The sequence below is a fragment of the Hippopotamus amphibius genome, chromosome 11 (genome assembly GCF_030028045.1).
Source record: "Hippopotamus amphibius kiboko isolate mHipAmp2 chromosome 11, mHipAmp2.hap2, whole genome shotgun sequence".
NCBI lineage: Eukaryota > Metazoa > Chordata > Mammalia > Artiodactyla > Hippopotamidae > Hippopotamus > Hippopotamus amphibius.
This window is the reverse complement of record NC_080196.1, coordinates 112,365,574-112,393,508: the sequence shown is the minus strand read 5'-3', so window position 1 is coordinate 112,393,508 and position 27,935 is coordinate 112,365,574.

Here is a 27,935-nt window from a genome sequence, read left to right as displayed (position 1 = left end):
TTGGGATCGAGGTGGAGAAAACCTCATAAGGGATGAGGTGGCATCTCATTCAGAGAATGGGTGGTTTTATATTCTCATATCGCTTAACCTTGGATTTCCATTCTTCTGCATCCTTCCTGATTTACATCTCAGAGCACAGTGGTTGAAGATGTGAGCACTGGACTTGAACTCTCAAGTTCACATTCTGACACCAACACTTGTCTGGTATTTAACTACTTGAGCCTGCTTCTTTGCATGCAAATGAAGCCTGATTGCATCTCACTCCTCACTTTGTCAGGATACTTGAGGAGACCCACATAAAACTCCTTGATTCTTCCCTAAACTACTCTGAGCACTTTCTAATATCTTTTAAAAACCTAAACAATTAAATTATTTTACTTAAAGAGGATTGATTAATGAGTTCTTCCCGAGAACATCTTTGCCCCTCACTCTGGCCTCTCAATGTTTAGTCATTGACCTGAATGAGACGTGAATTCATATTTATTAAATTTGCAAGTTGACCCAGAGTCAGGAGTTAAATAGTGATGACAAATTAGATGACAAATTCTTGTCGAAGTGGTTCTCGCCTTCATGAATATATTTCATAGGATTTCGTTTTTCCTTCCATAGTATCACCTATCATAGTCTACTTTGACTGAACTTTTATTTATGCATCTTCTTCCTTCACTAACTTGTGAGGTATTCAGAAGAAAACGTCTTAATTTATTCGGTTTGGGAAGACAGACGATGAATCAGTATCATTCAGAGAATTACAACAGAGTGGGGTGACCAAGATGATGAGGTCTTACGGAAGAAAAGAAACTGAACTGAGATAGAGACAGAACTGATATCTAGTATCTCACGCCCGCCTGACGTTCGATGTGTGGAACTTGCATTAGGCTCTTTCAGCTTGTGTGTAGGATGGACTGGAGGGAACAGGAGAGGAAGGTCCCAGCTAGGAGGTCGTCAGGGCTGCAGTCGCAGAGGTGCGGAGAATTAGATGAACTTGAGATGTCATTTGGACCAACAGAAGCTAGTGTAGCACTGGATGTTGTTTTCTCAGTTACAAGTATATTGATGGTTGGGTTATGAAAAATGGTGAAAACTGTAGAGTTAAGACCCCGTGGAGATATTGCCAATCTTGCTGTGAAGGAAAATAAAGTGTCTGTGGCTTCTCCAGGCTTTCCGTGTTAGTTAACGTAATTAAACCCATGGAGGAAAGAATAATATGACTCTTTTCTTATTCAACACCCCCTAACCCCAGTTTCCTCTCTTCCTTCCTACTTCTTGGGTGGCTTATTAGCAAGCCAAACTCAACAGAGGGATGATGGGAAAAGTAGTAACATAGATGATGGATGGATGCGTTTTTCTCCAAGTGAGTGAAGCACCTGACTACAGGCTGGCTGTGAGCTGGTGGAAAGGATGCTACTGGTCTTGACAAGAATTGCTGAGTTGATGATAAAACATCTGTAACCTGTTCATTGATAATGGAGTTAGCAGAGTTATGAGGGACATACGATTTTAATTAGTTTGCAGTTTCCAAAAATAGCATATGTATTTCACCCATATGAAAAAAGGGGACCCACCATGATTTTCTGTGGAGAGGAATTTGCTGGAGAAAACCTTGTCCAGTCTGCTGCAGAAACAGTTGTTTGTTCACAGGCTGACCACAGACTCTAGACCTGATGCCCACAGACACCTGCGTAGGCCAGCCTGGGTTCCCTTCCTGGCTCTGTTCTCTGTGTATTCAAAGGCTCTCACAAGGTTCAGGTTTTTTTCTTGTAACCATCTCTAACAAAACACATGATTCCTTGTTTTCGTTTGAGTTTTTTGTTTGTTTAAACAATTCCTTTTGAATCTAGATAGAAATAAAATATCTCTACAGGCACCCCTAAGATCTACAGAGCAGTGAAGAGTCTACGTAAAGTCATGAAAACATCCCACTCACGAGCAGTCGTTTCAGTGCTAATCCCAGGTCAGAGGAGCCACCGGCCACCTTTTTAGGAAATGGTGACATTTTGATTATTGATACAGGGTCTTTCTAGGTTTTACCTTCTTGAGATCAAGATACGGGCCTCCTGAATAGAGCCTTCCAATTTCCAGTGTTCAAAGGATCTTTGTGAAATCAAGCCTCTTTGGAAATGAAGTGTCATCAGCTTAGTTGGTATTAATTGAACTGTATCTTAAGTGATACTTGTCTGCAATCTTTCACACATACTTAACAAGAAATTCTGTTCGTTTCCTAGAAACATACACCGGAAGGACCTGTAGAGGTCATTTTCTTCATCTTCTGCCTTCTGAGCAGACTTGATCTCATCTTCCCAAATGTTTGGCTCTTCTGCAAGGGTTTCTCTCAAGTGCATCTGCAAAACAGGGAGAAGGAAGCCAAGGGCAGCCTTTCCTCCTTTATATGTGTCAGAAATCATGGCAACATTCAGGCGTCACTTCTGTACCCAGTGTTCCAGCACGCTGTGTTCCATGTTGTGCAGCTGCATGGGAGACTCGGGCCCTCCCCAGCAGGGCAGGGGACGGCTCAGCGCACCCCCAGGTGCCTGCAACTCACCTGCGCTTCTTGTTGACCTTCAGGGATGCCTCCTTTGTTGATGCTGCTTCATGGCCATGCCTTACCTTGGTCACGAGGAGAGAGGTGTTGTTAGTCCAGAGGCAAATGTGTGGCTGCTGGTGTGCGGGGGATGAGACCAGCAGAACAGTCATGAAAGTGGCATGAAATGCACCAGCTGAGCCCTCCTCCAGGGCTGATGCTGTTGCTCCACGGAGCCCCTAAAAAAAGCTACAAACACAGCTGAGGGGAAGGACGGATGCTGACGGGGAGGGTCCCTGGGGCAGCGGCCTCTGCTCCGCCGTGACCGATCCCAAAGACCCCATGGCTCCCAGGCCTGTGTCCCTTGTCATTTTGTATTCTTTCTCTGTTCCTGAGGGAGCACATCTACCCCTAACTCTGGGAGTGTTGTGAAGGTGGCCGAGGTGCTGGAAAAGCAGTGGTGGTGATGCTGACCGAAAGTTTCCATGGGACCCACGAGGGGACACAGCACCCGGAGAGCTTTCCTTGTGCAATCAGGCTACGTCTCACAGACCGAAACTGCTTCTTCACTGAATCTTCCTGAGGATGAGCGCGAGCTAGGGGAGGGAAGAGAGCGTTATGAGACCTGCCCCAGGTTTGCTCATGCAGGGCTCTCCTGCCCATATCCCAGGATGCCGGGGGAGTCCTCGTCCTTGTTTTGGCCCGCTGTTTCTGCAACTGCACGGGCTGCCAGGGGAAGCCGTGCCAGCTGTCAGTGGAGCAGGCAGGATGGAGAGGCCTGTGGCAGGCCCGTCCTGCCTCCTACATCCTGCATCCCGCATCCTGCCGCCTGGGTCCAGCGGCTGGCTGCAGGACCAGGGGCCGTCAGTCACCTGTCAGCATGGTTGCCTGCATGGCAGCGTGATGGCCCAGCTCTGCCACTGGCCTTGGCTGCAGCCGGCTCTGCTGCTCTGCTGTCATCACTCACTGCTATCAGCGGAGGGCAGCCCGCCGCTGGGCACCAGGCTCTCAGAGCTGCTCGGTCCCCGGTGCAGGGGCTGGAGGGACGCGGGTGTGCTTGGCAGCTGGGCCACATAGGACAGCTGGCAGCACCTGGAGCCAAGTTGGGTGCCCACTGATTTCCCTGGGAAATCCTCAGCCCACCTGTAGATCAGCAGGGGGGTGGGGGAGGGATGGGAGAGGAAGAGGGAGAGGAAAGGAGGGCAGAGGGGAGGGGGTAGGGAAGGAGGAGGGAGAATGGAAGAAGGTGGGGAGGGGAGGAAGAAAAAGAAAAAAACATATTTTTAATATATTATTAGATTCTCACTTTTCCAATGCTGCTAAGTCACTTGACCAAGCACATTTTGTGGCCTGAAGACCCAGAACCACATGCTCTGGGGACGAATTCCATGAAAGCGTTTCCTCGTAGGCGCCACTCAAGCAGCAGAGGAATGATGAAGAACGGGGGGCACCCTCCTTCCTCGTCCACACCTGAGGCCGTGGTGCTGCAGGAAGCTGGACCTTCAGGACCACCGGGGCCCCTGCGTCCAGCACACCTCAGGTGGCTGTGAGTCGAGACGTTGGGCTCAACCAGCGGGTTCTCTCAGCAGGCCGTCTTGATCGCTTACCACCGCAAAGCCCCCTGCCCGTGTCTGTCATCCCTCTGCCTGGGAAGCCCTGTGTCTCACTCCTCGTTCCACGTCCTCCGGCTCAGGGCTTCCATGCCCGGTGTCTAAGAGGCACTCAACAGGTGATTTTGGAACCAAAGTGAACTGAAATTGCAGGTAGGGGGAACGTTTAAACCCTACGCAAATATGCAGACACAGTGCTGACCAGATCTCATCCCTGATACACGAGGCTGTCAAAGCTTGCTTTCCTTCGCCTGACTTCGTGTGCTAAGATGCTTGTCAACATTTCCCATCTTGCTCTGCAGACAGAATCTTCTCAATACCCCTGTGAACTCTGACTTTGAAAAACAGTTCATTACCAATGTGTCAGTCTGCCTGTTTGCCGAAAGATTAGGGGATGAGAAAGTGAAGTTTCTAATTGATGCACAGAAACAGAAATGTGGCGCCGTGTGGTGGTCCCTCGTCTCCCAGGAAGCAGCAGCTTGGTCTGGGTTTCCTCTGCTCTAGTCCTACATGGAAACAAGTAGAAACTCCACCGAAGCCAGCACCTTCAAGATGGTTTGCCCAAATCTGGGGGAAGAACTGCAACAAGGAAACAACGAAATGTAGTCTGTGTTACCAACCGGAAAGCCTCTGCCCGTCCTTTGGGAAACACCCATTAGGAATTGATTATGCCAAACTTTGTGCCAAAGAGAAAGTTGAAAAAAGCCAGGGCTGTAAAATGTTGGCTTGGAGGGAAAAAGAAGTAAGTGAAGGGAAGATATGTGCTGTTGATGACTTCACGCTTTACGCCTTTACCAAGTCTCATCATGTCCTTTGAGTTTAGGCTGAACGGTGGCTACACATTGTCTTTCTTCCTTTGTACTTTCGGTGCAGGAGCATCACAGCCTGTGTGTGAACAGAGGCGTGAGTATGAGTGCACAGGTCACAGATGTGCCAGGGTGTAGACCCTGACTTCTGACTGCCTTGGACCTTCAGTCTTAAGCAGACATTTCCATAGTCTGAGATCATTGCGTTTTCCCAAATAAAGGCGTTCCACTGGGAATGAAGACCAAGGGGCTTCATCTGATCACTCCTTTGAAAAAAATGTTTTATTATTATTTTTCATTTTTCTGTTCTTCATCTCAGAGCTGTGTACCTTCTGTCTTAAGAGATACGCTTTGCCCTTTGTGAACTGACAAAGGCAAGGGGTGTCCCTCCGGGTGTGGGCTTGGCTGTTCTTTATGGCCATTTCCTTCTAGGGAACCCAGCCTGCCTGGTATGAAAGCATGGTTTCAAATTCTGCCCTTGAAATGTGGATTCAGCAGCACTGCTAATATGTATTTGTCTCTGTGCTGTCAAACTTTACGGATCCTAGAGTCTCGGGCGGCTTAATGGTAGGCTCCTTGGTCAGTGTTTCTGCAGCCACGTCGCCCTGCCTGTAAGGCACCGTTTAGATTGATCTGAGCAATGGGGTAGAATGATACCTAGTTAAGGACAGCACCTGGTTATATGTATACCATCACAACTCACTGACTTCCAAACTGACCAGAAGAAGTGGACAGAATTCCTTCTTCAAGGAGCCATTGGCTTCAAGGCACCTCAGCTTCTGCCTGTTTCCCCAGCACACAGCTTAAGGAGCACATCAGGGCCTTTCTGGTGGAGAAACTGGGCAGCCTGGGGTTGTTGCTGGGATTGATTTATTTTTCTTTCTTTCTTTTTTTTTTTAAATACAGACCTAACAGCTCTTCAAACGCATCACCTCTAGAATATTGTTCGTTAATTGGTATATGTTTGTCTAAGAGACTCCCTAACTTTTATTCTCTCTCTAACTTTTGGGATCTGAGTATCATAAATAGGAAATTAAACATCCTTTGCATCAATTTATGGCACGAGAAGATGGGACTGTACTTCAGTACAATGTTTCTCAATAGTTTAATCCAGCTCTGTTGGAAACAGCAATTTGATGGAATAATTTTAGCCAATTATCTATTCTGTGAAGAATGAAAGTGGACGTAGCCATGTAGGATTGTGCTAGGTCTTCTAGGTGGTCCACTGAGACCACATGCCAGGATGTCTTTTTCTTTCCCTATTAGTGTCTCAGGACTTTTCCTAACATAGTTGTTTAAGAACGGCTTACTGATTTCATGAAAGGAGAGATGGATGGATAAATAGTTATATGAGAGAAACAAGAGGGCAGGCTGGGACAAATGCCCGCACGAGAAGGTTTTCTGGATCCCTTTGTGTGACCAAGTCAATTTCAAATGGCGAAGTGAGCATTTAATACATTTTAACATCTTGAGGTTCTGCCCACAAATCAACATTATTTGGAATCTTCACCTACCTATTAATTCAAGTCTAAATTAATTCTCCCCAAGAATGTTTCCACTCATGTAGTATTTCCAAATGCTCCCAGCCTAGCCGGTGGGATCAGAAGAGAAACTGAAAGCACAGATATTTAAGCCTTCAGACCCTCACATAAGCATCTAGTGAGAATCAGTCTTTCGGGGACTTGTCTGAATTTAGCTTTCCTATTTCAAGTCCTTTTACCAGGACATTTTTTTCTAAATTCTTTGTTTATTTGTGCCTTTTAATGACACATTTCTAACTGGGCCCTGGAAGGAGGAAGGTCACTGTTTTCTCCTTCCTAGTCTGTCCACCATGCATGTTCACAGGCAGAGCTCGTGAGTTGCTTGGGGCTGCGTTATGGGCTGAGAGGAGATGCGGCTGTTTGAAGAGCCGTGGACGTTGCCTCGTCACATGTGATGTTAAACGTATTCACTTTCATGTCTTTCCACCAGAGGTGATACATTTCAAGCTTTCACCCCAAAACACGTATTGGGCACCTGTGGTGAGCAAGGCTTGGAGTGACGTGGAAGCCCGTGTGTGGACAGCCCCGTATAACTACTCACTGCACATTTTCACAGAGCTCCGAATGACTCAGAAATCCAAGCGCTGGAAAGGCTGAGTCTTTGTTTCTTCCTTCCTCCTGGCTGGGTCTCACAGCTCACCCAGACCTCCGCTGTGCTGGACGCAGCCTTCTTCGCCCATTGGCCTTGCTCGGCACCTTGAATCAACCTTACCACCTTTCTCTCTTTCTCCCAACAGGCAAACAACTTCAATTCACACTAATTCTTCTTTATCAGTGTTTCTAACATTAAATCCACAAGCACTACCCGCAATCAGGCCCAAAGTTTCCAGTTCTCAGTGTATTCTACACACTGTGGCCAGATTAATCTTCATTTAACGCTTTCATCATATCATCCCCTTAATAAAAGGCCTTTTCCTGCTCATGAGATAATATTCAAACTCTTTGCTTAGATTTCAAGGGCTACATTTTGCCCTGACTTACACTGACTTCAGCCCAATGTACTTGAATTGACACTGAGCTCTAATAATTTTTAAGCCCTGATGTCAAATGCTTAAAAAAAAAAAAAGCTGGCTAATTAAATGTGGCTATAGCATTTCTGTTTCTACATCTTTGTTTTGGTGAAGATATTTTAGGACATCTTTTGGTCACGTAAAGTTTCTGCTTTTTAAATACAGGAGTTTCAAAAATTTGGGGAATTATACTGCTTGATATGATATTGTATTATGTTGTTTTCATTGTGGATGGAGTTGTGTTTCTGCTGGTTCTTCTCCTAGAGGCTGCACCAGTTCTCCCAAAGTCCAAAAGAGTTGCAGAGGTCCAGAGGCACAGACAGTGCAGCCAGTGAGCACACTTCACAGAGGAACTGCGAGTGGTTCCCAGAGGCACCAGAAGAATAAGCCTGGAAAATCTGCCTTACCTTGGGGTCAGGTATGGAGACTTCATTGTTGTTGTCTATAAAATAAAAGGAAATATACCTCCTGGTCGTGCAGGAGTCTGGGATGCATGGGTTACATAATCTTCCTAATTTTTGCTCCCATGCACCCTCTAATGTAGCCAGAAGATCTGTGCCCTTATTTTTGAACATGCCTAAAACATATTAGATTTTTCTGACCTGGACGACTTTTCCTCCCCTCTCTACACAGTTTTCGCATTTTCAAGGCTAACATAGGTCCCACCTCCTCCATGAAGCAGGCCTGATACTGCCACAGGCTCTGCGGCAACATCCTACAAGCAGAAGAGCCAGCTCTCGCTGGGGTCATGGAGAGAAGAGTGTGTCTGGGCCCGCTCGGTAGGCTGAGAGCTTCTCATGCAGGGGGCAGTTCTTCTGTGGAATCGCTAACTTAGTGCCAATGTCTCAGAGCGGGATTACCAGGTCAGAGCGTGAGGACCGTCGTAGCTCGGCACCACGGTTTGGAGGGTTGGTGATTGGGAATGGAGTTTGGCGTAACTGAGTGATGTGTGATTTTGTACACTAACGTTCATGCTCATGATGTATGCCTTCTGGATACGCACCCCCCACACATCGATGTCGTTACCCCTGCAGTGATCATTATTACTGTTTACCCATTCCCGCCCCGTGGTGAGCACACCCGAAGGTGACACCCAGGGCGGCATGCTCTTGTACGAAGCCCATCTGGAGGGTGGTGATAACCGGGACTTGGTTCTAGCCAAGACAACATGGCCAAGCTGATGGGATGCCATTCCCTCGACTAGATCCCGTCGTACCAGGCTCTATCTGAGCAGGTGGGACGGAGAGAGTTTCCTGCCGGCTTTGAAGGTCTGAGCTGCATGTTGTGAGGGGGTCGGGACTGCGGTCTCCTCCTGGCCACTTGGGCTGGAGGGTCCAGGATGCCCCACTTCGTGGTTAGACGTGGGTCCCAGCTGGTGCCTCTCTTCTCCTCCACGTGATGTCTCATCCTCCAGGAACTAGACTACCTGCTTTGCACGGAGTCTCTGAGGAGTGTTTTAAGTGGGGAGAGTGGAAATTGTTCTGAACTTGGCTCTGAAAGCATCCTTGTTGCCCACTGTATTCATCAGACCAAGTCACAGAGCCAGCCTGCAATCTAGGGGGCAGCGAGGTAGACCCCACATCTTGCTGAGAACAGCGCCCACTACATGGCAACGTCAGTGGACAAACGTGGTGAGAGAGGTGCCACCGAGGCTGCAATTATAAGAAGCCACCGCAGCCCGCAGGAAGCCTCTGTGATTTTCCAGAACGATAATGGTGGGGATCTGAGTCAAGATGTCTGCTAAAGAACTGGTGGGAAAGAAAGGCTGGAACACAAGTCAGGGCGGAGAGTTCCAATCCCGACTCCCCGTTGCGGGCAAAGCCTGAGGTCAGAGATGACTCTCCTGCATCAGATTTGGTGTCGGGAGGGTTTTGTGGTGTTAAGAGAAACAGCGAAATGGAAACGACGGGTTGGGGAGGTAGGCGGTGAACCTGCTCTCGGGCCTGTGAGTCTGTGCTGCTGTAGGCTCCCCTGGGGAAGTAGGTAACAATTCCATGAAGATAGTACATCAAATATTACATGAAGGCTTGAGGTTATGAGGTCAACTTTGAATCTAACTGAAAAATCAGAGAAAGAAGTTTGTTTAGGAAAGAACCCTGCATATAAGGGGCAGAAGAAAAGACCAGCTACAAAAAACTTACCCAAAGGGCCCCGGATGTCATCTCTCCAAAGAAGAAATGCAAGGGGTCCGCAAGCACCCGCAGAGACGCGCCACGCTGTCAGTCGTTAGAGAAAGGCAAGTGGCGGCCAGGGCGACACCCCGCGTCCCGCTCACCAGGGTGCCAACCACAGCAACGCGAGTCACAGACAGAGACGGCAAGCGCTGCCCAGGCTGCAGAGAGCTGGAACCGTGCGCTCCGCCGGCCGGGGCGGGGATGGCGCGGCCGCCGTGGAAATCCACCCGGCCGCCCGGCAGCGCCGCTCTCGGGTCCACGCGCTGAGAGTCCGACACAGGGGCTCAGGCGGATAAACACGCGTGCGGCTTCATGGCAGCGCTGTCCCAGCAGCGCTGTCCCAGCTAGCCACACAGCAGCCTGCAGAGGACAACCCCGATAGCCTCCAACGCGGACGGCGGCAGAGCAAAGCGCGCTTTCCCCGTGTTGGGGAGTGTAATTCAGCCACAGAGAGGAACCCAGGGCAGAGGCACGCTGCAGCGTGAGAACATCACTCTAAGCCAAAGAAGCCAGATGTAGAAGGTCACGTTGCGTGATTCCATTTATGTGGAACCTCCAGATCAGGTAAATTCACAGAGACAGATTAGTGGTCGTGGGGGCTGGGGGTGGAGGGGTTGGGGAGTGACTCCATTTTCCAAAAAAGGGCCCTTTTCCGCGTCTGTCTGTCTGGGGCTTAGGATGTGGCCGTGGCCGTGGCCGTGGACGTATCCCTTTGGGGGCCGCCGTTCAAGCCACTGCACGTGGTAACTGAGTTTCAGAAGGTGCGCAGTGGGCTCCCGGCCCCGCTTCCATCCGGGCTCGCTGGGCTACAGAGGCCAACAGCCCCCAGAGGGGAAGCTGCCCCCTTCGGGCGGTGGGAAACCCACCCGCAGATGACTTACCAGGAAATGAGGCCATTTCCAAACAGTTTCATCAGCGACGGTTTCCGAAACTGCGCTTGGTTTCAGCAGTTGCCTGTGCTTTGTAAATGTTAAACTCCTGGATTTACAGCCTGGTAATAACTCTGCAGCGTGTCCCAGGGACTTGCACAGGATATGAGCCAGGTCCAGTGACCGCAAGACACCTTGTGCTCATCGCGCGGGTCCTGCCCTGACGCCGCCTCCCTCGTGAGAGCCCTCTGGCTGTCAGAGGGCAAGGGTTGCAGGCGGGGGGTGGGAGGGGAGGGAAGGAGGGGTTGAGGAGGAACAACGACCAGGAGGCCTTAAAAATTAAAGCCTCCCCACCAGGGACTCCCCCCCCGCCGAAACACAGCTACATTCGTGTGTGTAGGCACGTGTTCTGTGTACGGTGGACCCAAGGCCGGTTGTAAGGTCACCTGCAAAAGAGGCTGGGTGTGAATCTAGTCACCTCCCATCCCGCCTTCCTGACCATCTTTTATTTTCTTCTGCTACATCCCATTTTGAAGAACCTCGTGCCAGCAAACGCTCCACCTCTGAGTGCTGCCCCTCATTCTTTGTTGTGAAAATACCTTCCTCTCCATCCCTTCTCCAGCTTCCCTTCGATTTTACTGAAAGAGGAGACGGTAGGCAGATGGGACACAGCAGCCCTGGATTTTATGTTGGCTCCACCCGCGTATCCTTCCAAGTCCTAAGATGTCCTGAAATGAATTAAAGCTGGAGGGGCTGGGGAGGAAGTGACTTTGGCCGCGAGAGTATTTCAGCTGCCCTTAGCTGCCAACAGGGCCCCCACCCTGCTGGCTGGGAGCCCCACCTTCGCGGGCAGGCACGTGTTTTCCTTAGTAACCACCCTCCCCTCCCTGCTGCTCTAGACAGGACAGTGCCCAGGAAGCTATTCCTTCCCAGCCAGTTGGGCTTCACTCCCTCTCAGGCTGTGATTTAATGCTAATGCCGCCCGAGTCAGATGGGGCCATCCCGGAAATGAGTGAGGAATTCAGAGAACAGCTCCAAGATTTCCCTGGGTGGCCCCGAGATGAGTGGATGGGCTGGAAGTGGAGGGCCCCCGCTCTGTGTCCTTTGGGGAAGGATATCTCCTGACACCCCCCGCGAGCCCCCCAAAAGTCTAGGCGCCTTCAGAAGTACTGTGAAATATCTGAGTGATCACCGTGACTGCAGGCTGCAAGGATTGGGGAAGGGGAGAGTTTATTTATGTATTTCTGCAGAGCCCATGCACTGTGGCAATTTAGATAATCTCTGAAAAGTGGACTTGCAGGGTAGAAATTAAACATCAAGCAGCTGCTCAAGAAAAATTGATTTCTGGTTGGATTTCTTTCTCTTTTAACGTGGGTGCCTTTGGGAGGACCCGACTTCTCCTTGGTATTACGTTCTCTCTCGTGTGACTGCCAGATGGGGTGGGGGGAACGGATGCACACCGTGAACACGGACTCCCACTGCATCACAGCAATGTGTGCTTGGTACCTGCCCGAGGCGGGCTTGCCTGGGGAAAATATTTCATTTACATGCCTGTGTTTAAAAAGGGAGCAATTCCGAGTGATGGAAACACGTGCCGGCTGCTTCGTACAGTCCCAGTATAATATCCAGTCGATTGTGCTTTTGGGAATGAATCAGGAGCTGGAGGACTGACAAAATGCTTGAACACATGATCCGATATTTACTGTACACTATCTCATTTTTAATAGAACTTGTCCAGGAAAGTATTCCAAACAAGTTTCAATCGGCTGGCCTCCTTCTCGCAGCTGTGGGGATTCATATTCCAAACAGGTCTGTAATTTTAGGTCTCCAGTGCAATTTTACTAACTTCCCCGCTCCACCCGGTCCCCTCGTCCCCTCCTGGCCATGTTCCATCACACACTCTCCCACTCCCCTCCGCCAGCCCCATCCCAGCCACACGCCTTTCACTTTCTCCTGCTGGCTAAGTGGCATGCTAGGAAGGATTTCTCAGTATCGCTGGTGGAGTCACGTGCGGAGTCCTGTTTAGCTGAAAACATTCCTCGGCGAAGTGGAGCTGGGCATGTGTATCTTTCCTGAAGCCACATAAGGACTTAAGATGCCTTCCAATGCTTCTTGGGGTGGCTTTATTTATTTATTTTTATGAGCTTGTCAGGAGGAGAGGAGGCTCTTAAAGACGGTGGGAATTTCCAGCTCGCAGAAGGCAGATCTTTTCTGCGGCTAACGTCTTGGTGGTAATAATGAGATCACTGATACTAATAATGACAGCCTTTTGATGTTGGAAAGGGCATCAAAATAGAGATAAACAAGGAGTGGGGAATGAAAACAGGGTGAATATCAGGGACCAGGCTCTGAGAACTGCCTGATAAAATGGAGAAATTTACAAAACATTTATGGGGGCTTTTAAGAACGGTGAATTTGTCAAGTGTTATGAAGCAGCAAGCAGCAGGCAATAGAGAGAATGTCTTTAGAAAAAAAGCACCCTGATTCTCGCCAAAAATCTGTGCAGGAGTTATCCGTATTGCTTTTCCCCCCTCAGCAATATGAATGCAGATTTGGAAGCTTTTCTCTTTCAGAGTGTGCAGGGTAATTTAACGAGCTGTTTAGAATTATCAAATGTCTTTGAAATTTCCACATATTCTATTCCTGAAAATAGCACATGAAATGGCCCAGGTATTATTCTTTCCTCCTCCCCCGGGCACTGTCCCTACTGTGCTATTATCTGTGGCTGTGATTTACGTCAGCTCTCCCAAATACACCACTGTCTGAACGATGCGGGGATGTGGCCGGCACTGACTGGTCCCCACGTCTCTGAAACTGAAGGGCAGCCATCATTCACCCGAGTTACTCCTGATGAAGAAAATGTATGCAATTCGGAACGGGTAACCCGATGGCGGTAAACTAAATAGCACAGGGAAGTAGCCACCCAGCAGCCAGAGAGAACCACATTTGCCATTTTTCTGAGATGTTTTACAGTAGAAATGAATCCATCCAGGGGAGGTAATGGATCTGAAAATGGGAACTGGGGCAGTGGAGAGCGCACGGCTGCCTTATTGCCTGTACTTCCATGCCTGCGGGCTTTACTCTGTGATTCAAGATGTTCATGGGAAAGGTGTGTGCTGACCATTCTCTGGCCCGGGGCCACCACTTTGCGCAGTTCCAAGGGCTGGCTGTTTTCTGCATCAGGGTGCTCTGGAACTGGAGCCCCTGGGGTGTTGGCCGGGCACTGCCACATCTGAGTGGCCTTGCTGCAAATCCACACTGAATCAAAGTTGTTAGAGACCCGCAAAACCCTCTCCCACTAGACTTTCAATCTGCGCTTTCCATGGGATTGCTCATAACGTGTGCGTCCACCGCATGCACGCCTTGGGCTGTGGTTTGTAATAAGACACGGAGACACCAAGTGACCTACAAGCGCTGCTACCTGGGACCGCAGGCAACCCTGCTCTGTGTGCATATGCTCCTCTGCTTATATAAACAGTGGCTTCATCCCAGAGAGACAGTCTAAGGTCTGTGTTGCTCTTTTATGACACGTTCCTTATTGTCACATTGTCACCATTATCACATAAGAAAATGTCAGCTGGGGAAAAGCTCTGCAGCTGCTTCAAAAGTTCTTCCAGGGGTCTCCCTTACATTGATTCTTAATCCCTCAACACTTACAGGATCATCTCTCATTATTAAAAATGCTCCAGCCCGTTTCCTGCCTCAACATGGCAGGTTAAGGCCCCCAGGGCTCGGTGGTCACCTACTCCTGCCCCAGCATCTTGTCCAGGGTATCAACTACTAGTTCCTGCCAGGTCTCTAGCTTAGCCCAGGGCTGAGCCAGTGTCTCTGGATCACATCACACTGTCTCAAAACTTCAGGGCCGATTTTCAGTTGAAGAAATAATTGTTTAGGTGTTGATCGTCATGGATATTTTAACTTAACTGAGAGCTTCAGACACTTTACAGAGTGGTCCTCTGACCTGGCTTGGGTCAGGTCCTCCCATGTGCAGGCTCAGATTTTTCAGGGTCCCGTAGTTCAAGGACGCTGACTCACGTGAACACATTTCACAGGAGACAGACAGAGGAAACCAGAGAGCCAGTGCATTAATTTACAGTGAGTAATAGAACTGTCAGGTAGACCAGATGTTCACTTCGTCCTGACCGACACACTCTCTCCCAGTAGGCAGGCTGCTTGGGAAGTCAAACAATCAGAAGGGTGCCTGGGGAGCGGGCCGTCAGAACAAGAGCACTGAGTGTGATTCTTCCAGTGGCCAGCGACATGATACCATGCACCTGTTAATCAGAGTGGACACCGAGTCCAGCGGACAGGGGCCCACTCCCCAGATCAGTACTCAGCTGAGTCGCGCAAAACCTTGCCTGTTTGACTCTCCTCACCGTGCTTCCAGTTTGGACCTCCTTCTCATAACGAGGTTTCTCTCGCCACCCTGGCAGTGGCAGGGCGTTTGATGAAGGTGCTATGGATTCCTGATGGACGTGAGAGTGATCTGTCTTGCTGATGGGACTCTGTCTTGCTAGGCTCGGACTGTGCTGTGTTGATTGGGTGTTGAATTCTCAGAGGGAAGGCTGAGGCCAAGGGTCTTGAAAGGCATCCCCGTGCAGCCTCCCTGTGTTATACCACAGCCCCCCGTGGATCTGCGCTGGGGCCTTTCCATTCCTCATTCCCTTACCGCCTTCTCGTGATGAACACACTCACTGTTCCTACGAGCACAGGCTCTGTTCAACCGTAAACATTTTCTGTGACATCAGAGAGGTAGCAGCCTTCCTGCCCTTCTCCCAGGCTTGTCCCAAGGATCCGATGGCAAACACAGCAAAGCCCTGTGGAGTGTGTACAGACAGAAGGGATGCTGATCTTCTCTGATGTTGCACTCGGCTTGTCTTCCTCTAGAATGTCTCTGTTGAACCTCAGATGAACGTGGCGTATCACGTTAAAACAACTTCCCCCACAGACCCAGTTCCACGCAGTTACTCAGCACCTTTGTGTGTTAGTAAGTCTCCCCCCACAATCTCGTTGGGCAGAATCTTATCTTTGATTTTGGTAGAAATGCCTCTAAAGTTTGGTCACGGATGGCAAATACACCTTCTATTTACCAACGCCCCAGTGTGCACAAATGTTGGTTGGTTAAGAAATAGTAGCCACAAAATTTAAATATATATATATTTTATACCATGCATGAATACACCACATATATACACAATATGTAACATACACCGTAAGTATATATTACTTAAGAATTATACTGATACACAGTAAGAATTATACTGACATGACTTTGTAAAGACTCTCCAAGCAATAAAACATTGTTTAATAATGAGACTCATTGCCAGGTTTATTCTCAATCATTCATGGTTTAGGTCTTTAGACTTTGATGAGAAAATAGCTAGACAATGATAGATGACCAGAAAAGCAGCTGCTACATTTGCTCAGGTTTGGTGAGTAGGCTTACACCTAATCTGAACACTTCTGAAACCACGCCTGCAGCGAAGGCGAACATTCTTTTCTGGTACTTTTGAGGGAGTGGTGGCTGGTTCTGTCCACTTTCAGGAAAGGGCCTGGAGGAGGGCCAGGGCTCACGTGGTTATTGGAGGGGAGACCTGGCCCTCCTTCCAACAAGGCGGCCTCCGTGGGGCTCCCTTCCACCTGGGAGAACTTTGCTGACCATCAGCCCAGACTGCGGGCTGTCCACAGCCTCACCGCCAGGCCAGTTTCAGTGCATCTAGCATTGGATGGGAACCCGCCCACTACACCGTTCACCCGAATACCAGCTTTCACAGGAATTACACCGGGAGATAAATAATTAGACACGCTAACAACCGCGGAAAGTACTGACGAGGTTGTTCAGACCCCTAATCGGAAGCCGGAACAGAAGCTGTTCCTCTATAATTAGCATCTCACACGTAACTTTAAGCCAGTCACGTTCAGCTACCTGCCTGCTCTCACCTTGCTGTCTATTCCATCGCAAAGTGTAAGGGAGCGCCGGGCCTGCCGGCAGGGAACAGAATGTGTGGTGCAATATTTTGTGAGCGTCATGTATCTGCAACTCTCATTAATTAAAAAGACAGCTGTTACCCTGAAAAAAAAAAGCACAATTCATTGAGTGACAGATATTTTAAATGCGTATGCTAATTTCAGGCTTTTCTTTTTCTCCCAAGAAAGTGTAACTTGGAGAAGAGATGCCATTGTAATGGAATCTATGAGACAGCTGATTTCTGAGCAAGTAGCAGAGGAGAGTCGGTGAGCCTTCCTCCCAGGACCCAGCATGTGCTTGCAGGGCTCGGGATCAGTCCTGGGGAGGCCTGACAAATCGCTTCCCTGCTCTGGTACAAACCCCTTCCTGGAGGAAGCGTTGTGTCCTAGTCTCCACTATGGAAAACCATCAAAGTCTCTTTTGACATGCAGCACATGAAATAGTGAAGACAGTGCAGAAAGATGCTGTCTTGTACCTAATGACCTTGTACTGAGAGGGGAACAGAAACAGCTCATTAGAGTGATTTAATGTGGTATTTTGTTAAAACTAAATCAAAATAATCTATGGAATGTGGCTGAGATTCATCCGAACTTGAAACACACAAGACTGCACTTTATCTCTTTGTTTTCATTTTGCAGCTAAATGGAATTCTAAATTTGAAATACTACAGAACAGGATGTCTTCCAAATTAAAAAAAAAAAACCAAAAACCTCCAAACAGGCTCATGATCTTGGGATAGCTGCACAGCAGGAAATAAACAAGACTTGGCTTTACATGCGAAGCTGCAGTACAAACAGAATCAAAAAGACAGAAAGACAGAGAAAGATACAAATAAATACATACATGAGATGGGGGAAGGGAGGTAAAGAGTATTTCAGAAATAATACCTAGAAAAATAGTTCGCTAATTCTCTGAAACTCAAATGAGCCCTATCGTCAGTAGAGCTACCTATTGTTTTCTTTTGGAAGGAATTTTACTGAGCTGTTTCCCTCATCTCTTCCGAAAGAAAAAGCTTAGAGCCGCACTTGCATATTGCCGGTAGGGAAATCCTTGATCTTTACCCCTATGGAGATTGTCAAAAGATCCAAAAGCTGGAATCTGTGCTTTACAAAGTTAATGTTTTCTGGAAATTGCAGCCATACACAAAGCAGCCTTTCCCGGCCCCCCTTCAATGGTTTCTGAGAGGATGCCGAAACTCTCCGAGGGGAAGAGGAAACTGCTTACCTGAACGCGCTTGAAATCTCTGTTCCCAATTCTTTCCCTTGCTTACACGCACCCTTGGGTAGAACCCCTGTCTATCTGTTTAACCTCAGCTCAAAGGGACAGCGCCGGGTGAGTAAGTGGGTCAGTGCAGTTGCCCCTAGAGGAGGAGATAGTTCTGATTTGTACCCTGAGGTCTGCAGCTTGTTGATTTCATTCCATCTCAAATATAATCCAAAAATATGTTGAAGAGGGCATTTCACCGTAATGCAAAGCAGTGGAGGTTAATATGGAGTGGTTTCAGGTGCTCTCCTGGTGCCTGGCTTTTAACTGAGCACCGTTAATGTGACTTATTTTTACAACGAATTCGCTGTGCTAGTGAGTCCTCAATACCTATAAAATCAGGGCAGGCACATTCTATAAGAAAGCTTCACTTACATATGTGTGAAAAAATAGAATTCCATCTTTCTGCGGACATTTTCCTTACATCTCTTGACTTTCCTTTGGGGATGATATCATCTAGAATAGAGTAAAATAACAACGAAAAGACTCTCTCTCGTCAAAAGTTAAGTTTCCTTCACGTCATATTTTAAATTGCCAGTTTGAATGAAATGCGGCTTATTACCTTACATGTGTGCGTGAAATTTTATCTAACACTGCGCATCTCTACCACTACCAAATGTGTGCAGACCACAGGGTTTGTGTCCAGGTATCCGGTTACCTGAGAATTCAGGTCCTGAGCCAGCATGAGATGTGACTGACCCAGAACTGGTAAGGGGCACTTCAAGGTCATGCCTTGTCATAGATGCTTCCTCACCACCCAGGGTGCAAGAAATAGAATGTCTCAAAATTCCAGAGAGGTCACGGACATCACCAACTGGGGGATTCACCTTGAATTGACTGTCTCTTCGATGAGTCAACTCCTAGACATTGAGCTTGACAGATCATGGGGGGGCAAACATGACCACTTCTGAGCGTCATCGTTCCATGATTGGTGGACTGCCACCTCAAAATCACAGGTCACCCGGGAAAAATATGAATTCCTAGACCCTCCCCCGGAGCCCATACCTACGCATTTTTCTGTGATCTCTGGGTAATTCTTCACCGCCCTCAAGTCGGAGAACCTCGCTGTCTTCCAGGAAGAGTGTTTATCCACAGCAGATTTTTAGGAGAAGAATCAGGAAGTAGATGTCTAAGAAGACGAGATGATCCAGAGCTGATGAGAGATTTTATGCAGACAGATGGAGAGGAACACCAGCTAAGCGATGTCCTAGGATAAACAAATGGATCATACTGGGGGGAGTTAGCATTGAGATAAGAGAAGGAAGACATTTTAGCATATTTAGTAACCTGAAAGAAGGGTGATACTGAAGTATCGTAACATGAGGGTTATTTACCGAATATTCTCCAATTTTCACAGAGCAGCAAGGATTTTAATGCCGTGTGTGTTTTCTTGAACCTGACATGTTAGAGTCTCTCTTGTCAAGATGCTACTCACGGAATCCCCAACAGCAGGGACTTTTTCATCCGTTCGGAGCAGGAATGCCTCCCATGATACGGAAAACAGGCCTCAGGAATGAGCACCCTCCCATCTTTCCTTGAGGTTCCGCAGCACCCACCAACCTCCCAGAATCGACACAAAGATTCCTAACTGGCCAGGACGCATGGCCACGTGGCTGAGCAGGGATAGAGAACGGGATGGGGCCAGGAAGGGCCTTTCAGGTGGGACGCTTGGCCATATGAGGGCTGGCAAATGCAAAACGAGAGCTGTCCTGGCGTCACAGTCAGCAGGAGCTTCCGGGGGGTGGGCAGAGCCGAGGCTGCCAGGTCCCCTTTGCTCCGGCCCCCATCTTCTTTATGAGACTTCCTCCTTCCTGAGCCACCTCCCACACAGAGCCAGAGCCAGCTGGAGCCAGCAGGAGGGTGGTCTGCAAACAGTTCTCCTCCTGTTGGAATCTCACTGCTGCTAGAGGAGGCGTTCACTGATTGAACCCCGGGTCCAGCTGTCTAGTCCCTTTAAAAGTTCAGTAACACACTGCAAGTCAAATGTGAGGCTCCTGAAAATGGGCTTCTTTGTGTTTTTTTCTTGAGAAAAAGCTTTCCAGGCAGAGCTTACAAAGGTCAGTTACTTTCTGCATCGTTCCTGTCTGTGCAGGGGTCCCCCTCATCTGAGACGCCCTGGGCTTGTTGCCTGTTTCTCAGAGGCTCGGTGGGGCGCCTTGTGAGGCTGTTCTTGAGGGCAGGAGCAAGGGATTGGCCCGGCTTTGGGCCCCCACCCTTTGTCTGGTGATAACATCATCGGTGGTGAGCAGATGTCTAAAATACTACATTTCAGGATCACGTTCACCTTTCTGCAGCTGTAGGCATTTTTAAATGGGGATGTCCCCCAAGGAAGGAGTTTTGAGAAGCTTATTCAAATTCTGCAATTGTAAACCAGTGCTTTAAACACGTACGATGATGAGCATTCAATTCCTGGGTTTTCATGGCTGGAAACATTCATTCCCGTAAGTCAAACCGCCTGCTGGGCCACCAGCCGCGAGGGCGAGTCTCTGTGGGCCGGGAGCTCTCCATCCAAATCATCCTTCATCCCATCCTCTTTCAGCGTGAAAGCCACTCTCTCTGCTCCACCAGTTCCTAGTGAGGTTTTTTAGGACCCTAAAATCTTCTGTATAATCAGAACCTTAAGACATAATTTTCTCTTCCCAGTTAATATCATCTTCAGCAAAAAAAAGAACAATTTCTTCACTGTCTCCAGGTGGCCTGGTCATGAGAATACAAATAAAGTCGGAAATGTGGCTATTCCCCTGCCCCACATGGTAATTGAATTCCCATGCATTTACTTTTTAGATGGTTGGCTGTTTCGCATTTGTTAATGATATTTGTTGCCGTCATTGAAATGGCCAGACTAATTCCTATGTGGTTTATTAAAGGTTTAGCAATACTGTTGGAATAAATTAACATGGGGACTGCTTTTTCAAAGCCAGGCTCATTCTCGATTCACAACCTCAGTATGTGACTTGAAAATCTGAAATTCATTTAACTTTCCTTAAAGAAAGGCCATCTTGAACATCACTTTTAAACAATATCTTAAACATCCATTTAAAAATGATAGAGAGAAAATGAAATGAAATCTATTTCTGTGGAATGGTATTCAGTAGTACGTGCTTAAAAAATCTAAGATAACTTAGAGTCATCGGAAAACAGATGCTAAAAATTTCTTGATTTCTAACTTCAGATCATAGTGTTCTAATTTCACACCATTATGTTGAAATGAAAGCTATAAACATTGTTAATTATAATTTCACATTAAGCCCACACACATTAACTTGGGGGTTGATGTCATTTCTGGTATGTGGCCCACATTTGTATCTTGACGAGTTTCCAGATACATGTTTATCTTTATCTTGGGATGTGAGAGGAGGCAACTCAGCGTGCGGATAAACACAGCAGACACTTGGGTCAATGCTGGGCTATTTGTGTATCTCATTGTTCCTATTAGGGACCTATTTACTGAGACTTTGTCATTCTGGGAAAGGAAGTAACGCAAAGCTCAGTGCCATAGGGCCAGGGAAGGGGAGAGCAGGTGAGTACGTTTCTGTGAGTTCCTGAGCTATTGCTACATAGTGAGAGTGATCAGGATAAAAAGGAGTGTTTTGAAGGTAACAGCTGATACTTCTTAGGTGACTTAAAAGTGAGAGGCAGGGTAGGAAGTGTTTTGTAGGCACCACCTTCCTGAACTATTATAACAATCAGATGAGGAAGGAAATATTACTGTTGCCATTTGAGAGGGAGGTTCATTTGTCAGTGGAAGTTCAATGAAAGCAGCGCTTGGCGGCGGATCATTGACGACTGCCGACCCCTGGGGCCAGGCACGTGGGGGGCACTCGAGTATCAGAGTCGTCCCCTGACGAATAAGTGCACTTGTGCCGAGCCTCGCCAGCATGTGGGTTCCAATCTCAGGGCCTCTCACCGGAAATCCCAGAGCTGGGGTTCTCCTGGTCTTATCTCCATGCGCTTTGTCTTTCAGGAGCAGAAGAGTTTGCTATTTTTGCTCAGTGATGGCAGTTGGCCTCTTGGCAAGCTTGATCTGAGACCACTAAGGATGGAATTGTGATTCTCCTCTCTGGGGATTAGTAAACCGTAGCCCTTTCTCTCTCCTCTAGTTCCACTAGGTAAGGGTCATTTTGAAGACTAAAGCAAACCGAGTGTTATCATTACAGCTAATATGTATTGACTATCGATTATGAACGAGACACCATGCTGTGACTATATCATACACATAATATAATTCAATTTCTTCAACAATCCATTTGATCCTCTTGCTGATATTTGGAGACCATCATTAGTCTTCAGCATCACAGGTGAGGAAATTGGGGATGAGGAGTTTACCAATCTGACCTGAGCCGGTGTTCAACGCTAAGCTTATATTCTTGGTCCCCCAGTGCATCGCCTTCCAGCGCAGTATATGACGTGTCCAAGTGCCCTCTGTTGGGTCTAAGTCACTGTTTTTTGCATGTTCTGATGATATTTTGTCTAAAATTTATTCCTAGTTTGGGGAATCATGAGTTTGAGGAACAAAGGTCTGTTTGACATCCCTTTTGTTGGTTTCCGAGAGTAAAATCTTCAATAAATCTTACATTTATTATGTTCTTTCCAGCTGGTGACTAGGAACCATATTCTAGCTCAGTCATACCTCTTTCTGAACACCTTTGAGATGAAGTTCTGCAATAACAAAATCTTGTGGGTCGGTCTAAGAGGCAAAATGAGATTTGAAATGAATTTCCTGAAAATGAAATTAACAAGAATATAATTTCACAGGGACGTAATTTCACTTCCGGGTGTTTGGCCACTCAAGTTCACTATTGCTAGCTATGGATAAATGTCCATGGCCACGTTGGTCACCATCCTGAAGGAATGTGTGCCATTCAAATTGTAAAGGTAGGAGAAGCATTTAACATTTTCCAGGCACCCATTTAAATATTTATACAAATTCTCTTCCACACACACCACCACCAAATTATGATATTTATAGGTAAAAGATGGCTCCGATTGCTTTTTGAAGGAGCACATTAGTCTTGAGTGCACAGTTACAATTCAACATTTTTCTAGAGCAAAAATTTAAAGTATAATTAAAACGATACATTTTAATTATAACTCAAAAAAGCATGGTAATGGCAATGCTTGACAATTACTCAAGTCTATTTTAGAGATATACAAGTACAAGCCATGCAAACATATTTAAACATATCTTTCCTGCTATATATAAGATGCTAAGTAGTTTGCAGTGTATAAACACTATCAACCACAGTGTATTCAGTGTAATTAGGCTACAGAAGCTAACATTTAGCAGAATATCTTAATTTGTGCTTGAGAACAGAAAGATGAAAACAAAAATCAGATGAACACCAGATTTCTTTGCATCCTCTTTGAAATAGATGTCAATATTTGCCAAAGTACAAATTGGGCCACAAAGATGAAGAGATATTGCCTTCAGGGCAGTGGGAATCCAAGGAGTCGAGAAAGGGTGATTACAGAGAGTGGGGACATCCTCCTCCTATCAGATCTTTGCAGGGGCCACATTCAGGCTTGGTTTAAGTTCAACCATAGCCCATACAAATCAATTGCAAGACTTTTTCTCTCTCTTCCTCTCTTTCCTTTCTTTCTTTTCTTCTTTTTAAGTCCTGTAGTTTTTTATTACAATTCTGAAACCAGGCAAATCTTTGACTTGATGAATATTTGTTTTTTTTCGCGTGTTTCTGTCAGTTTCAGTGCTACAATTTTGGAATTTTTTAACCACCGTGGTTTCCATACAAAGACCAAACTAAAAGGCAGCCAGTAGGACTGTGAACGTAATTATTTGACCATCGGGTAGAGGCTTAGCAAATTAGTGGTTGTGAACGTCATGTGAACAAGGCTGCTCTAGTGAACGAGCATCTCCATCAGTTTCACTTGGATGTAACCATGAAGAGAAGTCTTAGTTTGTCATAATTAAGGAGATTTGACGGTATCATTGAAAAGAACAAATCATAGTGGCTGGGCTGCACCGTCTCTTCCCCTGACCCAGAACACCAGTTAGCCTGGTGATTCGTCTTCTTGGTGATTGAGACCTAATTCACCCACAGTTCCTAGAGGATAAGGGATGCTGTGGACCCTGCCATCTGCCACATGGTCAATGGATGGCCCAACCGTTCAGTCACGTCTGTGATTTAGTGGGTGTTTGAAGCTTAACTTCTGCAGGGTTTTTACCTAAAGCCAGAGCAAGTCTGTTTTATTCATTAGGTCTACTCCAGAACCTGTTTGTTAAATTCATTTTTGTGTAATCATGACCAGACTTAAACTTGGGATTAATGTGAAGTAAACATTTTTTTTGACAGTAGGGATATTTTTCAGTCTATATTATCAAAATTTTTCCCTGGTAAGGGAGCATTTTATGTGTCTCCTGAGTGTCCTACAAACTCCTTCCCTTAATGGTGTGTTCATGGTGAAATTGATATGTTACTGCATTGGTACTCCTTGTGCTATTATAACGTTTTAGGGCTGTAAACCATCTTGAGCTGGTGTGGGTGGGGGGGGGGGGGGGCGGGGAGGAGGGCAGAGAGCACCTAAGTCTAACTAGGGTAATATAGCGCCACTAATTATATTGATCTAATTAATCGAATTAAATTGCAGCTAGATATAATTTTGTACATGCCATTTGTCTACATTAACATTGTGTAAACCTATTCTGCCTGTCCATGCATTTTATCTGCAGTATTTTCTTTAGCACCTCAAGGACTTTGGGTATTAGAGCAGGGCAGAATTCATTTCAACAGCTTAGTGAGACAGGATATTGGGCGGCTGGGAGGAATTGGAAGATGAGCAACAAGGAGAGTGTACTTATTGTTGTAGCCAAAAATTTCAGAAATTTGCAAGGACAGATGTGTTTAGGGGAGAAAATTCAGTTTCTCATCCCCACTCCATCCCCTGTACTTTTTTGCAGGTCTTTGTTGAGCTTGCCGCACTTGTTAGGATAATCTGTTTTGTTGTTGACGGAAGGTATAGCATTCATGTGGCAGCTAGGAAACAAAAGATTTGGTATATTTTATGCATTATGTACCATGCATTATATAACCATGTTTTGATTAGCTGGGAAAATCTAGAATACTTAAATATTTTAAACTAAACTGTCAATAATTAAGACCCTTATGGGAAAAAAATGGTTGATGGGGTTTCAGATTTATCAAAATTAAATATTTACAGATATCAAAGTTAAAATATTACAAACGAAAATAATTACTAATATGAATTATAATATGCTGTGCAGTGAATAGTAATCATTTAAGCCTTACTTTAACCCCATGGGACAGGTACTAATATTGTCCTCATTCTGAAGACCCAGAAACTGAGGCACAGACTTTTTAAATAACTTGCCAATGTCTAAGCTGAAACCACAGAACAGTGATTAGAACCCAGCCTGGCTTCAAAGATGAAATAATCTGAGCTCTTAAACACAAAGCTATGTAGCCTCAAAACGAAACAAAATCTGTTCTTAAAATTCAGAATATCAGAACATTGAGACACTGCAAGTTTTCTTTAACAGAATTCCACCAGAAAATAAACCACATGCAGGAAGTGACTTAACCTGAAAACTCTAAGAGTTTTAAGAATGGTTTACAGTGGCAGAGGTGAATCGAAGTTGGTTGGAGGAAGTTACTTTTTTTGTTGTTTTTGGAAATACTTGGGCTCGAAAAAAATTAAGTCGTCTTAATGCCTTATTACTGTAAAATGACCTAGTCGTTGTGTGAGCATGTGGGTGTTGGGGGGAGGGGATCGTCAGCCACAGAAGCTGTAAGAAAAGAGTAAAGCAGATATTGAAGTGTGACAATCCCTGCAGAGAGAACGCAGATGGGAGCAGATGGAAATGGTATCCAGCACAACCTCAGAAACCAGGTCCCAAAGGAAACAAACATCTGCAAAGGAAGCTAATGGAAGTGGGGAACTGCACAGTCCACCTAGGAAGGAAAAGGAATGGAAGAGTTTAGGCTATAAAACCGAGAGAGAAAATATTTCATTTGAAGTCTGGTTTTTCCTTGCTGATGGGTGATGTTCATGGGAATTTGAGGGGCTCGGCTCTCCTGGGGCTGGATGAGCAGAGTGGCCACAGTGGCGTATCTGGAGTCTACTGCTGCCTAACAGAGCAGCACGTGCAGTGAGTTGGTGGATCAGGTGGAGGCTGGGAGGATGGAGAGGGTTTCCCTCGCACATCTCGTGGTTGGCTGAGTTTTAACAGGGGTGATGAGACCACTGAGTGACAGATCTCCCCCCCCAGTGGGTTGTCCCAAGCTTGCTCTTGGGACCATAGCGTGAGGGGTGCAGACATGGGAACTGCAGGGCTCTTGAGCCGAGCGCAGAAAGGGCGCGTCTCTTCTGCCACATTCTATCCAGCAAAGCGCACCACTGGACTAAGTGACCCTGTGACCTCTGTTACCTAAAGATAGAATGCACATTCTTTTCCATTGCCCATGCAATATTACCCAAATTGTCAAGTTATAAATCACAAATAGAATCTCTATAAATTTCAGACTATGAAAACAGAAGATATGGTAGTAAATGTGCACAAACATTTTCTGTATTGAATACTAACAATAATTAATGGAAGATTTAAAGAGCAAAAGAACCCTCAATTTCCTTCTTCATGTAAAAAAAAAAATGTGTGACTTAACCCATTGGATGAGAAATGCAAATGAAAACTACACAGAGCTTTATTTCTCTCCTATTTGGCAAAATGATCCAAAGTTTGAGAACATACTGGTGAGGAGGCTGTGGGAAAACAGACATTTTCATATATATGGAATTTGCAGAGATAATTTGTTATTAACAAAATTACATATACCATACCGTTGACCCAACAAAACCATCTTTAAAAATCTAACCGGAAGACATACATCCACAAGTATGAATGGGCTTAAATGTGAGGTTATACAATTTTGTAAATAGAAAATATCAGAGAAAACCATGATGCCCAGAAATAGATGCCTGCATCAATAAATTATGACCTACCCCACTGGGAGGATCAGCCAGGCTGAGAAGGTGCGAGGAAGGTGTGTGTCTTCACATCTGGATGCAGACATGCCATGGGAAAGACAGGGGGGAACAGTGGGCACACAATTCTGCTGTGTTTTGTGTGAGAAGGGGGCAAATAAGGAGGGAAGAGAGATGAAAGCCTTTCTATGAGTTATGTAAATGTTTAAAATATAAATTAAAAAGAGAAACAAAGCAAAATTAAAGAAAAAATGTAATAAACAACTGGATTTTCAGTAGAATTATTTCAAGTGACTTTTGAACAAAGAACTCTACTAGACAATCTTATTGGACAATATTTTTAAAGTGAAACAATGGTCCATCTATCTTAATCTTGACTCCATTAGTAGCAATGTTGGGACAATGAATTTTAAACTAACTTACACATGTTAAATAATAAAGCCAACATACTAATGAATAATATATCTGCTAAAGGCATCTGTATATCTATGTATCTATCTATTGCATATCTATCTATCTATCTATCTATCTATCTATCTATCTATCTATCTATCTATCGCTTCCCTGCACCTTCCCACTGATTATACCTGGAGGCACTGATGCTCCAGCAGCAGTGAGCATCTCTTGTAATTAGATTATGGTTACTAGTACCATTCTCTATTGAAAATAATAGTTAACCTCAGGTCTAGGGTGGGGACTGTAGAAAATGAGCCTGGGCATGTTTTGTGCCAGACAACAAGGAAATGCTCATGAATCAATGAGGAAGTCACAAAAAGATCTTCATTAAAGACCACTGTATGGAAATAAATGATTCAGACAAGGATTATAATTAGATGCTAACACCACAGATTATCTATTGAACCTGAATCTAAACAAGGTTTTAGATCTAATTTGCAGTGTACAGAAGATACAGGACTAGAAAAACAAGTTAAAGAACATTTTTAGATAAATCCAGAACGTGGAACATTCTATAAGACATTTCTTAAAAAAACAAAACAAAACAAAGCAAAACAAAAACATGAAAGAAACTAAAGAGGGAGTTGAGAGAACCTGTCTAGATTAAAAGAGATAAAGAGACATATCTTATTGCATGTAACACAAAACATTGGTTGGAACATAATGCAATTTTTAAGAAATCTTACAATACATCATTGGTTCACAAGAGAGAATTTGAACATAAACTATGTATTACACAATATTAGGGATTATTGTTAA